This window comes from Myotis yumanensis, unplaced genomic scaffold, assembly GCF_028538775.1.
Source record: "Myotis yumanensis isolate MYYU_CA2020_CCGP unplaced genomic scaffold, mMyoYum1.0.hap1 SCAF_2, whole genome shotgun sequence".
Taxonomy (NCBI): Eukaryota; Metazoa; Chordata; class Mammalia; order Chiroptera; family Vespertilionidae; genus Myotis; species Myotis yumanensis.
Genome location: NW_027223753.1, coordinates 136,395,517 through 136,410,242, shown reverse-complemented (window position 1 = coordinate 136,410,242; position 14,726 = coordinate 136,395,517). Strand labels below are relative to the sequence as shown.

At 38.7% G+C, this 14,726-nt stretch overlaps 1 protein-coding gene and 1 non-coding gene across 5 annotated transcripts in view; both read right to left on the bottom strand.

Moving 5' to 3' along the window:
- EPHA6 (EPH receptor A6) overlaps positions 1–14,726 on the bottom strand; it is a 945,921-nt gene that overhangs the window by 120,487 nt on the left and 810,708 nt on the right. The gene's annotated exons all lie outside the window — the stretch shown is intronic.
- Positions 2,498–2,711, bottom strand: LOC139004464 (small nucleolar RNA U3). Its single transcript, XR_011470358.1, has one exon. It is a non-coding gene; the product is annotated as a small nucleolar RNA U3 (small nucleolar RNA).

Sequence of the window (14,726 nt, the reverse complement as noted above, 5' to 3'; positions counted from 1 at the left end):
GATGATTTCATGAAGGTTTTGTTTTGTTTTATCATGTTTTTATGTCTTTTTTTCCCCACAGCATAAGTACTTTTTACAAAGCGATCCTTATGAGTACTGTAGTTTCTAATGTTAAGCGTGGATAGTGAATTTCACTTTAGAATCAGAAGAGATATTCTAGGTCAATACTGTAGAGACCACAATTCTAGCAGTTTCTTTTATTTCCCATCAATATATTAAAGTTCAAGCAAAACCTAATCATTTCCAAGTACCCTGAAACCCAGTCAACATTAGAGATATTAAATATCCAATGCCGCCCGGCTGGTGTGTCTCAGTGGTTTAGTGTCAACCTATGCACCAGGAAGTCACGGTTTGATTCCCCTTCAGGGCACATTCCTGGGTTGCAGGCTCCATCCCCAGTGTGGGGTGTGTAGGAGGCAGCTGATCAATGATTCTCTCTCATCACTGGTGTTTCTATCTTTCTCTCCCACTCCCTTCCTCTCTGAAATCAATAAAAATAAAAATAAATTTAAAAATTCTTTTAGCCCTAGCTGGTTTGGCTCAGTGGATAGAGCATCAGCCTGTGGAATAAAGGGTCATAGGTTCAATTCCAGTCAAGGGCACATGCCTGGGTTGCAGGCTGGATCCCCAGTAGGGGGCGTGTAGGAGGCAGCTGATCAATGATTGTCTCATCATTGATGTTTCTATCTCTCTCTCCCTCTCCCTTCCTCTCTGAAATAAATAAAAATATATTAAAAAATGCCTTTATAAAAAATATTCAGTGGCATAATTTGTTTTAAGACTGAGATAAAATTTAGCACCTGGGGCAATTAAATAACTTGTTCTCTGAGACAAGTTGTTCATGTTTTGGCCACGGGTTATAGTTGTATCAGAGATTAAAGAATTTTCACAAAATTTTACAGGACTTCAATAAGTGCCTGGAGAGGGCATACATTTCTACATCAGTCAACATTAGAGAAAAATTAGCATCATAAATTGCCTTCTCTGCTGCCTTCCCTCCCCCAACACACACACCAAGATATCTTAAAGAGAAGAAACTGCAAGAAGGTAGCAAAATAAAAAAATACTGAATCTATCACAAAAAATACTGAACCTATTAATGTCAGGGCTAACAATTTTACTCTTTATTATTAAGCATGTTTTATATTGAAACCTATCTTCTATGATAAACTGAAAACCAAAGACTTGGGCTACCTGAAATATTTATTCAAAACATAATGTCAGAGAAGTTATGCATTTTTGTTGTATGGTATGTTCTCTTCTAAGTGTAACCATAACAACTCTAATTTCCCATTGTCCATGGCACTCCCCTCCTCCCCTCTCCCAAGCTCCCCACTGTATTGACAAAGTTTTTACCTACTTGTGACTTCTGCCTTATTGAATGACTAGAGGCCTGGTGCACGAAATGCGTGCACGGGGGTGAGGGGCTTCTCAGCCCGGCCTGCACACGCTCCAATCCTGGGCCCCTCAGGGGTGTCTGATTGCCTCTCACAATCCGGGACTGCTGGCTCCTAACCATTCACCTGCCTGCCTGCCTGATCGCCCCTAACCACCTCTGCCTGCTTGACTGATCACCCCTAACTGCTCCCCTACTGGCCTGATCGTCCCTAACTCCTCCCCTGCTGGCCTGATTGCCCCTAACTGCCTCTGCCTCACCCTGCACGTAGGACCCAGGATTCCCTCCTCCAGCTTATTGCAGGCACCCGGGACTCAGGCATCCCTCTCTCTGGCTGGCCGCAGGCACCCAGGACCCGGGCCAGCTTCGCCCGGGCCAGCTGCAGCCTCAGGGGACTGGGACTGTGGGGTGGGCGGCTTGTCCCTCTCTTAGGCCACAGGCGCAGCCGTGGCGCCCAGGACTGCAGGGACTGTGGGGCATGCGGATTGTCTCTCTCCCAGGCCACAGGTGCAGGCGCAGCTGCTGGCGCCCGGGACTGCAGGGCAGATGGCTTGTCCCTCTCCCAGGCCACAGCCTGGCTGGTCCCCATTCCTCTCTAGCAAGCTCATTTGTGCCTGGCTGGTCCCCATTCCTCTCTCCCCAATGTTGAGTGTCTGAGCCATTATGGCGTGATGGTGTGGGGGTGTGATGACCATTTGCATATTAGTTCTTTATTATATAGGATGTGTAAGAATGGAGGAGGAAGCGACTAGATATATGTCTAGATTGCATTAGAGCAGTTAATCAAGATGGGGCCCTTAGATAACCCATTTCACAGTCATCTGGGTATTTATTAAAAATCCAGATTTGCTAATCATGCCTTGCCACTCTCCCCTCCCCCCACCTACTGAATACCACCTCTGGGGCTAGACACTGGGATTCTGCAATTTAGCTAAGTGCCTGAGATGATTCTAAAGTGTTTATCTCAATAGTAGCTATAATCCATACTTTAGCTTATCTTAATGGCTGTTACATCATTTCTGCAGAGAATAAACAGTTTTATTATTAATTCTATTAAAGATGTGGAAATTGAGGCACACAGATTTTTTTTTTTCACCGAGAGCCACTCAGAATGCATCCTCTCCCTCTTCTCTCCCGAGAGAGAGAGAAGAACGGTCATCAATGGCAAGCGGCAGTTGCCAAAGCAACATCGAGAGCCGGCTTCACGCTCAGGAGAGAATGCTGCGTCTCCTCCTTGTGGTTTCGGGTGCTCTACACGTTCAGAGAAACTTCTCTAGTAACGAACTATAGAAATGATCCCTGAAAGTATAGTCTTGAGGCACACAGATTTTAAATTCATGATCCAAGTTTATTCACTGAACTATGGCCAAGCTAAGATTAAAATTATAGCTCTAAGTTTATAACCAACTGATCTGTCTACCATATTAATATTATACACAGGTGTGGGCAAAAGTAGTTTTATAGTTCTGAGTGAGTAAAACACAGAGTTCATTCTTGTTATTATTATTTATTCTTGTTTTATATATATTTCCATATGATAACTGTATACCTTTTTTGCTCACCCCTGTGTATAACATTTTCTCCACTACTTAATGATTCCATATTCCTATTGAGCAATTGAAATGCCCTGATTATGAAACAGTGGAGGATGGAGTGAAGATGAGGATACAATAGCTTACCCTTTGATTTGTAAGTTATTACTTTTTGTAAAAGTACAACTTAGTTCTGTTGAATTTATGTCTTTTTTTAGTAGCAATTATTTTAAAAAGCAAATGATTTGCAACTTAACTAAGAACCATAGCCAGAAAACTTTTCTAAAAAAAGAAGAAATTGTATCCTTTATACAAATATATGTTAGAAGTACTTAAATTAGAAATGTTGTCTTCCCTTAAAGAGATTTTACTTTTATAGCATATACGAAAAACAAACTTTTGAACCACTAAAAAGAAGATAATGATTCAGTTTCTATAAAAATAAGAGAATTAAGGACCAGAATGTGTTAGGACCTAAATTATGCAATATATACAGGCAAAAGTAATCTAGAAAACATTAACTTTATGTATAATTCATTTAGCAGCTGCCTATTTGTGACACTTATTATACACTGATTAAGAGCATGGCTAAACAACCATATAATGTGTGCCTCATATAACACCCTGTTCTTGCTGCAAGCTTAAAGAAGCAAAATTAGGTACACTAAAACTTTGTATGTTAATGTTAATTGAAACAAGTCATGATCTGAATATATGAAAATATTGATGGATCATGGACACATTCAGAGCTGTCCTTGCAGAGAATGAGAGAGACCTAAGGGGAAGTTTGGGGAAACCTCTTTGCAGCCACCTTTTTAGTGGTCTTTGCTGTCCTGTAATGAACTATGGCTGCAATGTTTGCCGTATGAAAATGTGATTGGCAAATAGCTAGTATAATCCAACCACGGGATAGCCAGGTGAGAAAACAGAGTAAATGGGGGAGGAGGGGAGGGGAGTATTTATTTCTTAAACAAGGATGCTAGTGAATTTTTATACTGTTTGAAATTCAATTTTATGTCTTTTCAAAGCACAGTTCAAGATTCTGTAGTGCTTTTTCTATCTTTCAATCTCAGGCTTGGGAAAGTTGATCATGGGAGGGCTTATTAATAGGTCTTGGGGTGGCAATGAAGGATAGGTGCTGAATTTGAAACTCTTTGGAAGAATCTGAGGTTTCTTGGAATATTGCCCAGAATTCCATTTAAAAAATTAGTAATGGTAATGTACATTTCCTTAATCTCCTTATCTTTCATTAAAAAATGAATGTTGCCCAGTGAAATGACTTCTAGCCATCTTTTTGATTAGACAAGTCATATTAAGACAATAAAACAAACATGTTGTTTAGTCACTGACTAATACCAAGAAGAAGACATTTTAAATAAACTGGCCAGAAAGATATCTCGGAACTTTGACAGGAGCTATTTCTCTATTTTTATAACATATACTTTTTTTCTTATGATAAAAGTAAAATATTCATTGCAGAATAATTTAAAAAGTCTGATAAGCAAAAGGAAAAGAAACATTTTGAGAAATGTCTCCATTGGTAATATATGTCACCAAAAACTAAGCGATCATTCTCTCTTTTTTTTTTTTCAGTCTTCAAAGACTTTCAAGAACTGCTATCCACAGCCTGCTGCATGGGCGTCAGAGCCCAGAGGTAGAAGAAAATTTGCCCTGGGAAGTATTGGAAGAGGAAGAGGAGCAGGAGGACTCAACTGAGGGACAGACACCTTCCCTTAACATTGTCATTACTGCAATGGTTAACTGACATTATTTCCAACCTAACAGCCATGTGACTTGTATACATACTTAATTTGGGGGGGACTCATTTTCCTTACTTATCTGTTTTATTTAAACACACACACACACACACACACACACACACACACACACACTTAGGTGGACTATTGGCATAAGATATCCCAAGTTTCTCTAGCACTCTTTATTTTTCCTACTAGAGGCCCAATGCATGAAATTTGTGCAAGGGGTTCGGCCTTTGCAGACCCGGATGCACCGCGGCCCTGCCCACTGGTCGTTCAGGAAGGTCGTTCTGCCGTCCAGTCTAATTAGCATATTAGTTCTTTATTATATAGGATTACCCATTCACACCAAGCTACCATCATTTCTGTCTAGGGTAGTGCAAATGAGTCTCTTTGCTATCTTGCTCCTTGACCCTCTACAATTCATTCTCAACATATCAGCCAGAGTGTGCCCTTAAAAGCATAAATTATGTCATCGCCTGCTTAACGTCTTTCAATCATTTCCCTTTGTAGTTATTATAAAATGTCTACTCTTTTCCATGACCTTTGCGTTTCTGTAGGATCTGGCGCCTCTGTCCTCATTTGCCACCATTCTCTCCTATGTCTCAGTGTGTCAAACATCCCGGCCTTACTGCTAGTCCTAAAATATGCCAAGCTTGTCCTCATCTGTATTTGTTTATCCGTCACCTTAGAACATCCAGCTTCAGATCTTTTTCTTGGCTGGTAGTTTTCAAGTCTCATTTCAAATGTCACCACATTACAGAGGTATTTCCTGGCCATGCTTTCCAAGGTAACTACTTGCTTTTATTTTTACCTTTTTACTGTATTTCCAGTGTTTATCTCTCTGAGATTGAGGTTTCTTTCTTTCTTTCTTTTTTTAACTTTATTACCATTTTGCCCACCATATTCAAGACTGTAAGCTCCATGAGAAAAGCTCCAATGCCCAGAATAGTAGGCACTCAATACACATGCTATATAATAAAACCCTAATATGCAAATTGACCAAACGGCAGAACAACCAGTGGAACAATCGGTCACTATGACATGCACTGACCACCAGAGGGCAGATGCCCAGTGGAAGTGATCAGGGTGCAGGGCCGGCCAGCAGGCAGTGCCAGGCCACCAGCCATGGAGGGTGCCAGCAGGGGCCCCCTAATAGCCCCACCCGCCCATCACCCCACAGATGGCCCTGATCGCTGGCCAGGCCTAGGACCCTACCCTATATATTGGAAACAGTCTCTTAGATTTAAAAATTAAAACATGGCAAGGCTACTCTACAGTGAAAAAACAGGATGATGCAGCGATGACATGCATGGACGCTGGCTAGCACATTTTGTGGTCAGCCCTGATTCTGACACTTATAACTGTGTGACAAAGCCAATTACTTAACTTCTCTCTGCTTCAGTTTTTCCACCCATAAGATGGGGAAAATGGTACTACTGACTCAGAAGAATCATGTTATCTACTACTTTTTATTATCAGGGCAAAATAATGTAGCTTCCCATACAACAACAAGATGCCTTTCACTTGTATGAAAAGTATGGTCACTGGTATATGCAGCGTCCCAGATTACGAGAGGGATGTCTGGCTGCCAGCGGGCCTAAACTGAGGGTGCAGGCTGGGCTGAGGGACCCCCCTGCCCCTGTGCACAAATTTCGTGCACTGGGCCTCTAGTATGCTGTATAAAACCTGATTGTAGTTTCACATTCAATAGCATGATTATTAAATGTTTGCCTTCTCCCCAGTTTCTAAGCAGTTTTATCTCCATTGTATAACTTGTTGCTTAATATTAATGCATGTTAAGTGAATAAATTATGATTATTGTATCCTCAAACTAACTATGTACTTATAGCCTGCTTATATTATCAACTCAGTTTGCCTGAGTTGATATTTAACTTAAACTCTTCATTTTGTCATTTTCCTATTTATATTATCTATTAATATGAAGATTTTCTATATGTTGATTATATGTCAAAATGTCTTCAGATACAAGTCATGGAGTCATACAATGCCCAATTATCAAAAACTTAAGCAAATGAGACATTTAATTAAATAACTGGAGTAAATGGTTTTTATATTGACACAGAAGCTCAACAATTTCAGCAGAGAGCCAGGCTCAATTGATCTTCCTACTTGGCCATCCTCAGCATTGTTTGCCACCTTAGGCTTCTTGTCTCATGACTGAAAGATGCCTCTCACAGCTCTAAGTGCTCTGTCCTTCCAAAACTATATTCAAGGAAATACAGAAAAGAAAGGGCCAGTACTAGAAAGTTCTCCATCCAAGTCTATGTCTGGTAGACCTCAACCAGAAATTTTTCCAGAAGTCACCAATCACACTTCCCTTTACATTTAAAGTTTAAAATTTAAGTGGCAAAGAGAATGATATAAGTATAATTGGCTTATAGAAGTCCTGATTTATTTCTTGGACCTGAGTTTATTATACATGTCTAAATTGAATACTCTTATGAGCAAGGAAGAGATGAGAAGTTGGGTAGGCAAATAACATGGTCTGCCACAAACAGCATAAGTAACCAATAACTGTTTTCAATTTATTTGCTATTGCTGTGAATCTCTTTACATTTAGGTTAAAAGGACTGGATGTATTTTGGATATCTGTAGGCATTAAAATATTATGTATTATGTGATTTTGTGAACCATTTGTCTTGGATCTTATCAATGCTCTAGGTACCCTTTTGTGCTCAAAGCATTTGGTAGAATGTTTTCAGAGATTTTAAAAAGTTTCCCTCTCTGTGAAAACCATGACTCTGTTACAAGTGCTTCAGTGTTTGTTACATTGGCTGCGTTCTATTGCAATTTCTCATCTCTTTCATCCTTCATTAAGGATTATTTTAGACTCACTCATTATAGGGTTGTGATTAACAATGATATCAGAGAAGAAATAAGTGTGACTTTAGTGAAAACAATGTTTTCACAGTTTTAATCAATTTTTTCTAACTTTTTTCTTTTGGTTTAATTATCAGCAATTAATTAAGCTGCCACTAAGTAGTAGTTTATTCTAGGTGCTGGAAAGCTTTTAAAATGTAAAAGATAAATCTTATGCTCTCCAAAATTTTGCACAAATCTAAAGGGATTCATGACTTTTAGAAGAAAAAATAAACAACTACTGGTAAGTCACAAACCAAACCTTCAGTGCTGAACAGCAAGAGGTTTTCAGTGGTTTCTTGTCTTCAATAATGCCCTTCCAGGTATAGGTCTCACGGTGCTTGTTTTAAAACACATGAGAGAAAGATACAGGGCTTATGCCTACCTACAAAGGGTTTGTTTTTGTACATGCTTTGCACAAATGACAAATGGATTTGTTCCCAAAGCATGGCTTGCCCTTTTTAAAATTTACTTTCTTGAAAAATTATTTATTTATTTACTTATTTATTTTAAAGTTATAGTTGGTGTACAATAATGTATTAGTTTCAGGTATACAACCCCACGATTAGACATTGGTATGACTGGTGAAGTGATCACCTCCATAAATCTAGTACCTATGTGACACCATACACTAGTATTGTTATTACAATATTATTGACTATAGTCCATAAGCTGTACTCTACATCCCCATGACTATTCTCTAAGTACCAATTTGTACTTTTATATCTCTTCACCTTTTTCACCTATCCCCTCAATCACTCTTCCAGCAACTGTCAAAATGTTTTTCTATATTTATGAGTCTGTTTCTGTTTTGCTTGTTTGTTTATTTTGTTTTTAAGATTCCACAAATAAGTGAAATCACCTGGCATTTCTCTAATTTATTTAACTCAGCATAATACTCTCTAGGTCCATCCATATTGTTGCGGATAACAAGATTTCATTCTTTTTTTTTGTGGCTGAGTCATATTCCAGTGTATATATGTGCACCACTTGTTTATTCATTCATCTTTACTCATCCATATAGATATGGACACTTAGGTGCTTCCATATCTTTGCTATTGTAAATCATGCTGCAATAAACATATGGATGCATATGTCTTTTCAATTTAGTGTTTTGGATTTCTTTGGATAAATACCTAGAAGTAGAGTTGCTGGGTCCTTCTTTGCCCCTTGTTACAGCCTGTTTTGAAGTTTATTTTGTCTGGTATAAGTATTGCTACCCCAGCTTTTTTGTTTTGTTTGTTTCTATTTTCATGAAATATCTTTTTCCATCCCTTTATTTTTAGTCTATGTGTGTCTTGATCTGAGTGAGTCTTTTGTAGACAGCATATACAAAGGTTTTGTTTTGTTATCCATTCAATTATCATATGCCTTTTGATTGGAGCATTTATTCCACTTGCATTTAAAGTAATTGTTGACAAGTAGGCATTTATTGTCATTTTATTATCTATAGATTCTATACCTTTTTCTCTTTCTCCTCCTTCGTCTTCTTCAAGAATATTCTTTAAGTCCTAGCTGGTTTTGCTCAGTGGATAGAGCATTGGCCTATGGATTGAAGGGTCCCAGGTTCAATTCTGGTCAAGGGCACATGCCCAGGTTGTGGGCTCCATCCCCAGTAGGGGGCGTGCAAGAGGCAGCTGATGAATGATTCTCTTCATTGATGTTTCTCTCTCTCTCCCTCTCCTTTCCTCTCTCAAATCAATAAAAAAAATGTTAAAAAAGAATACTCTTTAATATTTCATGTAATACTGGTTTGGTGGTGACAAACTCCTTTAGCTTTTTCTTGTTTGAGAAGCTCTTTATCTGTCCTTCAATCCTAAATGATAACTTTTCAGGGTAGAGTAATATTGACTGTAGGTCCTTGCTTTTTTGTTTGTTTTTTATTAATTCTCACCCAAGGATATTTTTCCCATTGCTTTTTAGAGAGTGGAAGGGAGGAAGGGAGGGAGGGGGAGAGAAAAACATTGATGTAAGAGAGACATATTGATTGGTTGCTTCCTGCATGCCCCTTGACCAGGGCTAGGGATTAAATCTGCAACCCTGGTATATGCCCTTAATTGGGACTGAACTCATGATCCTTCTGTTTGTTGGCCGGTGCTCTAACCATTTAGAAAACTGGTCAGGAAAGGCTCTTGCTTTTCATAGCTTTGAATTTTTTGTGCCAACCCTTTCTGGTCTGCAAAGTTTCTGTTGATAAATCAGCTGATAGCCTTATGGGGGATCCTTCCTATGTAACTGCTTTTCTCCTGCTGCTTTTAAGATTCTCCATGCTGGCGTATGGTGTTTACTCTTGAACAGTAATTGAAGATGATCCTTGCTTTGCATTTAACACACATTTTCTCTGGTTAGTATAAAGCTTTGTTGCTCTTTCATCTCTATGGTTATGAATTTGTTATCTCTCATGTGGGTTCAAAGTGTGGAGACATTAATTTCTGAGAATATAGCTTATATATTAGACTAGAGGCCTGGTGCATGAAATTCGTGCACAGGGGGGTGTGTGTGCCCTCAGCCCAGCCTGAACCCTCTCCAATCTGGGAAATCCCTCTCATAATCCAGGACTGCTGGCTCCGAACTGCTCTCCTGCCTGCCAGCCTGATTGCCCCCTAACCACCCCCCTGCCAGCCTGATCGACACCTAACTCCTCTCCCCTGCCAGCCTGGTTGCCCCCAACTGCCCTCCCCTGCAGGCCTGGTCGCCCCTAACTTCCCTCCCCTGCCGGCCATCTGTGGTGGTCATCTTTGACCACATGTGGGCGGCCATCTTGTGTTGGAGTGATGGTCAATTTGCATATTACTCTTTTATTAGATAGGATCACAAAAATTTCCTTTAAAAAAGTTTATATTGCCCTAACCGGTTTGGCTCAGTGGATAGAGCATCGGCCTGCGGACTGAAGGGTCCCAGGTTCGATTCTGGTCAGAGGCATGTACCTTGGTTGTGGGCACATCCCCAGTGGGAGGTGTGCAGGAGGCAGCTGATTGATGTTTCTCTCCCACCAATGTTTCTAACTCTCTATCACTCTCCCTCTCTGTAAAAAATTAATAAAATATATTTTTTAAAAAAGTTTATATTGGCAGAGGTAAGTAAAAACTGTCAGGTTTTCTTCTCATGAATTAATCTACTTACTGGTTCAAGGTTACTTTTTTCCTTTGAAATTAGGAAACTTAATATTGGCACATCAATTTCTTCTTCTTCAGCTAATTATAATGGTCTATACCAGTGGTCGGCAAACTCATTAGTCAACAGAGCCAAATATCAACAGTACAATGATTGAAATTTCTTTTGAGAGCCAAATTTTTTAAACTTAAACTATATAGGTAGGTACACTGTTATTAACTTAATTAGGGTACTCCTAAGGCTTAAGAAGAGCCACACTCAAGGAGCCAAAGAGCCATATGTGGCTCGCAAGCCGCAGTTGCCAACCATGGGATACATTTGACTCATTTTGGTTGATAACTATCATAGTCTCTGTCAAGTGAGAACTGTTCTTTTTTTTTTGGTTTGTTTTTGGTGAGGAATAATTTTGTTACATTTCCCAAACAGCATGGTCCCTTTCTTAGTGATGAATATGGCTCATCTGACCAGGATTTTATTTTATTTTTTTTCATTCTTCCAAGGTTTACATGTTTATCACCTTTTTATTGAAAAAAGTTATTTAAATCTTCACATTACAGCATTCTGATAACATTGCTATTTTTCCCACTTTTTTTCATTATAATCAGGCTACTGAATTGAATTTACATTTGCCTAAGAATAAACTGTCATTTCCTTTATTTTTGAGTGAATTCTCTTTGTGCTATGATATGTAGATTTTTGTGGGCTAGTAGATTTAATTTTCCTCTATTTAAGGGTCTGCCTTTGTGTCCAAAGCTGTCATACCTCTTCTATTTTTAGCTTGGCTAAATCTTAAGAAATAATTGAAGTAAAAGTTATTCTTCAGGTTGAGCCTGGTTTATCTAAGGTAGACGTGTAAGATGCGTTTGATGAAATGTTATATGTTAGCAAAATGTTACCTCTACCATCAATGACCCAATGGACAGATAATCCTGTAATAGGAGTTCGAAGAACTCCTTCCCTCGCCGCCCACGCACCACCACCACATGGTTCCCTGCCTTCCGGCCTCCCCACCTCCTCCTTCCCTCACTCCCTCAGCGCCCCATTGCCTGCCATGTTCTGTGCTGCCCCCTGGTGGTCAGCGCACATCATAGCAAGTGATTGAACTCCAGGTCTCCTGGTCGAACTCCGGATGGGACAATTTGCATATTAGTCTTTTATTATATAGGATAATTATCTACATGTTGACTATAGACTATGCCTTCTTAGATGACAGGAGATTTGACTTTTCTCATATTTTATGTAGAATAGAGGAAGTTTAAGAGTTGGAGCTTGGAAGAGGTCTTATGAATGCAAAGTAAATAGACTGACAAGTTAACAGAACTGTGATTATGCACATTATATGTTACCAAAATGAAGTTCTGAATTTCAAAGTACTTGTATGGAATTGCTGTTGTCAAATTCAAAAACAAAATTCACCTTGGGTAACACAAAACGAACACAACTGAAAGTTAGAATCAAATCTTAACTTCTAGCAGATATAGTGATACACTGATTCTTCCATTTTGTTTTGATCTTTAAAATATAAGAAAAGGAATTGAATAATCTAATTTTTAAAAATTTAAATAGCAGCTGGCATTGTATTTTAAATAAAACTTAAATAGATAAGTGTGAGCCATAACACATCTTTCAATGTCTATTTTAGGTAAGTAAGACCTCATTTTCCTACTTGAGAGCAAAGAAGCTTTACATTTCAAACTATGTTTAAGTCTGGTTACTTAGTGGCATTCCAATGAGAGGGTCCCTGCTCTTCAACAGGATAGAAAGCAGCTGTCCATGGAAAAGTGTGACAAATTCAGAAAAGGAAGAGATTTCTTAGCATTGAAATTATAACCAGATAGGAAACAATATAATCAGAGGAGAACAATCCAAACTCAGCAAATTTCATGCAGATTAAATTAGCCACAAATTGCTTATTGTATATGTATCATTAGCTGTGGTTCATAATCATTCACTAACTTCCCCTCGCTAAGTGACTGGTATGCTTTCATAGAATTGGCATGTAAAAGCAAGGCCTACTCCTCAGTTAGATCCTATTTTTGTGAAATTTTTTCTATATTTAGCCCACAGTGCACATTTCTTAGTTTTCATGTCATTACCAGTTCTTAAGATCCGTTTGCAAAGGCTCAATGTATTTTAGTACAGGGTTTACCAGGAAAATCTGCTACTACTGCTGTAGCCATCATGCTGCTTTGGTGTTCACACATTTATTGGTTTTACTATGTTTAACTGTATTTGGTTACTCTTGGTCCTCTCTCTGTATAGGCATTTTTCCACTCTCAATAATCCCTTTATGACAAATTTTCATAGACACAGACAACAGTATGGCATTTACCAGAGAGAAGAGGGAAGGGGATGGTAAAGAGTAAAGGGGATCAGTGTATGGTGATGAAAGAAGATTTGACTTTGGGTGGTGGGCACACAATGAAATATACAGATGATTTATCATAGAATTATACACTTGAAACCCATCTTATTAACCAATGTCACCCCAAAAAATTTAATTAAAAATAACTCTTCCAAAAAAAAAAAAAAAATCCCCCCTCCTTTTTTGTTGTTGTTATTGACCCTCCAAGAAATAGGGCCTTAAGCATGTCTCATACCTAAAGCAGTATATGCAAAACTCTTAAGTTGTAGGAAGAAATTTTATTTATGTGTACTCATAATTCTCATCCTTTTATTTACTTTAGTGTATTTTATAATGTAAATAATAAATTCATGTTTGTTACATGTATGTCTTCTAAGTAGGGTGCGAATGGACTCATATCAGCAGAGTTTAGCAGAGTAATCTCTCTTGTCACATCTCTTTCAGCCTCTGTTTATCTGCCACGTGCTGACTGACCAGTTCAGTATAATAAACAGTACTGGACTCACATTGGTCACCCATCTTTCCAGCCTGTCTTTTATTTATTTTTAGTTTTATTTTTTTAAGTTTAGAGGATGTTTATTAAAGCTAGGGATGTAAAGGAAGAAAGGGCTGGGAGCCTTAGCTGGTTTGGCTCAGTGGATAGAGTGTTGGCTTGCGGACTGAATGGTCCTGGGTTCAGTTCTGGTCAAGGGCACATGCCCAGGTTGCAGGCTTAATCCCCAGTAGGAGGGTGTGCAGGAGGCAGCCAATCAATGTTTCTCATCACTGATGTTTCTATCTCTCTCTTCCTCTCTAAAATCAATAAAAATATATTTTAAAGAAAAAAAGTAAGAAAGAAAGGGCTGGGAAATGAGCCTAGGCTGGTCTGCTTTGGCTCATCAAGAAGCCAGAGAAATAGGGCCTTGGGGACAGGTTCAGGAGGTTTGCCCAGGGTGAACTGCAGCTAACCATTGCTGTCCTGGTTGCAAGCCTCATGGAATCCTGTAGAGTTTAGGAGATGCATACCTGTGGGGAAAGAAGTGGGAGGAGGGGGTGGCACCGGCAAGCTCCTGGGAGGGAGAGACCGCTTTCAGCCTGTCTTTTAATCAGTTCTTACTGCTCTTTGCTGTGGTAAGTGGCTCTCTAAATTGGTAAAGTCATCTTAATGGAAAATGTCCATGTTGCATACTGTTCTAAGAATTACTAGTACTTTCTTAAAGAAGATTTTAAAAAAATATTTTTCCATGTCTTCCTGATTTAAAAACCCTCCACTTTCCTCCCTTACCTCCTAACCATTCTTAACACAGATTATAAAACCAATTACAAATAATGAGGAAATAGCAATTACACTTACACAGCAAGAGAAAAAAATCAAAACAATTTCCGGTAAAAGATATGTTCTAAGAAACGTAACTTTCAAAAATGAAGTCATACTTTAAAAAACATATCAATGAACCTTGCTATAAATATTTTTATAAAACAAAGAGTCATTTTAAAATAAATGACCATTCTTCTTTTGCATTTTATTATTCAGGATTTGCTTGAATTGAGATATATCTTCAGTAGGCAGTTTTCTAACCATTTCATTTTATTTTTTAACAGGAAATAAAAGTATCTGGAGCCTAAGTATATTTATATAAAATCCTGAAAATTTTACACAAAATTTCAGCAGAATGCCAATGCTCAATCTGGCATTAAGT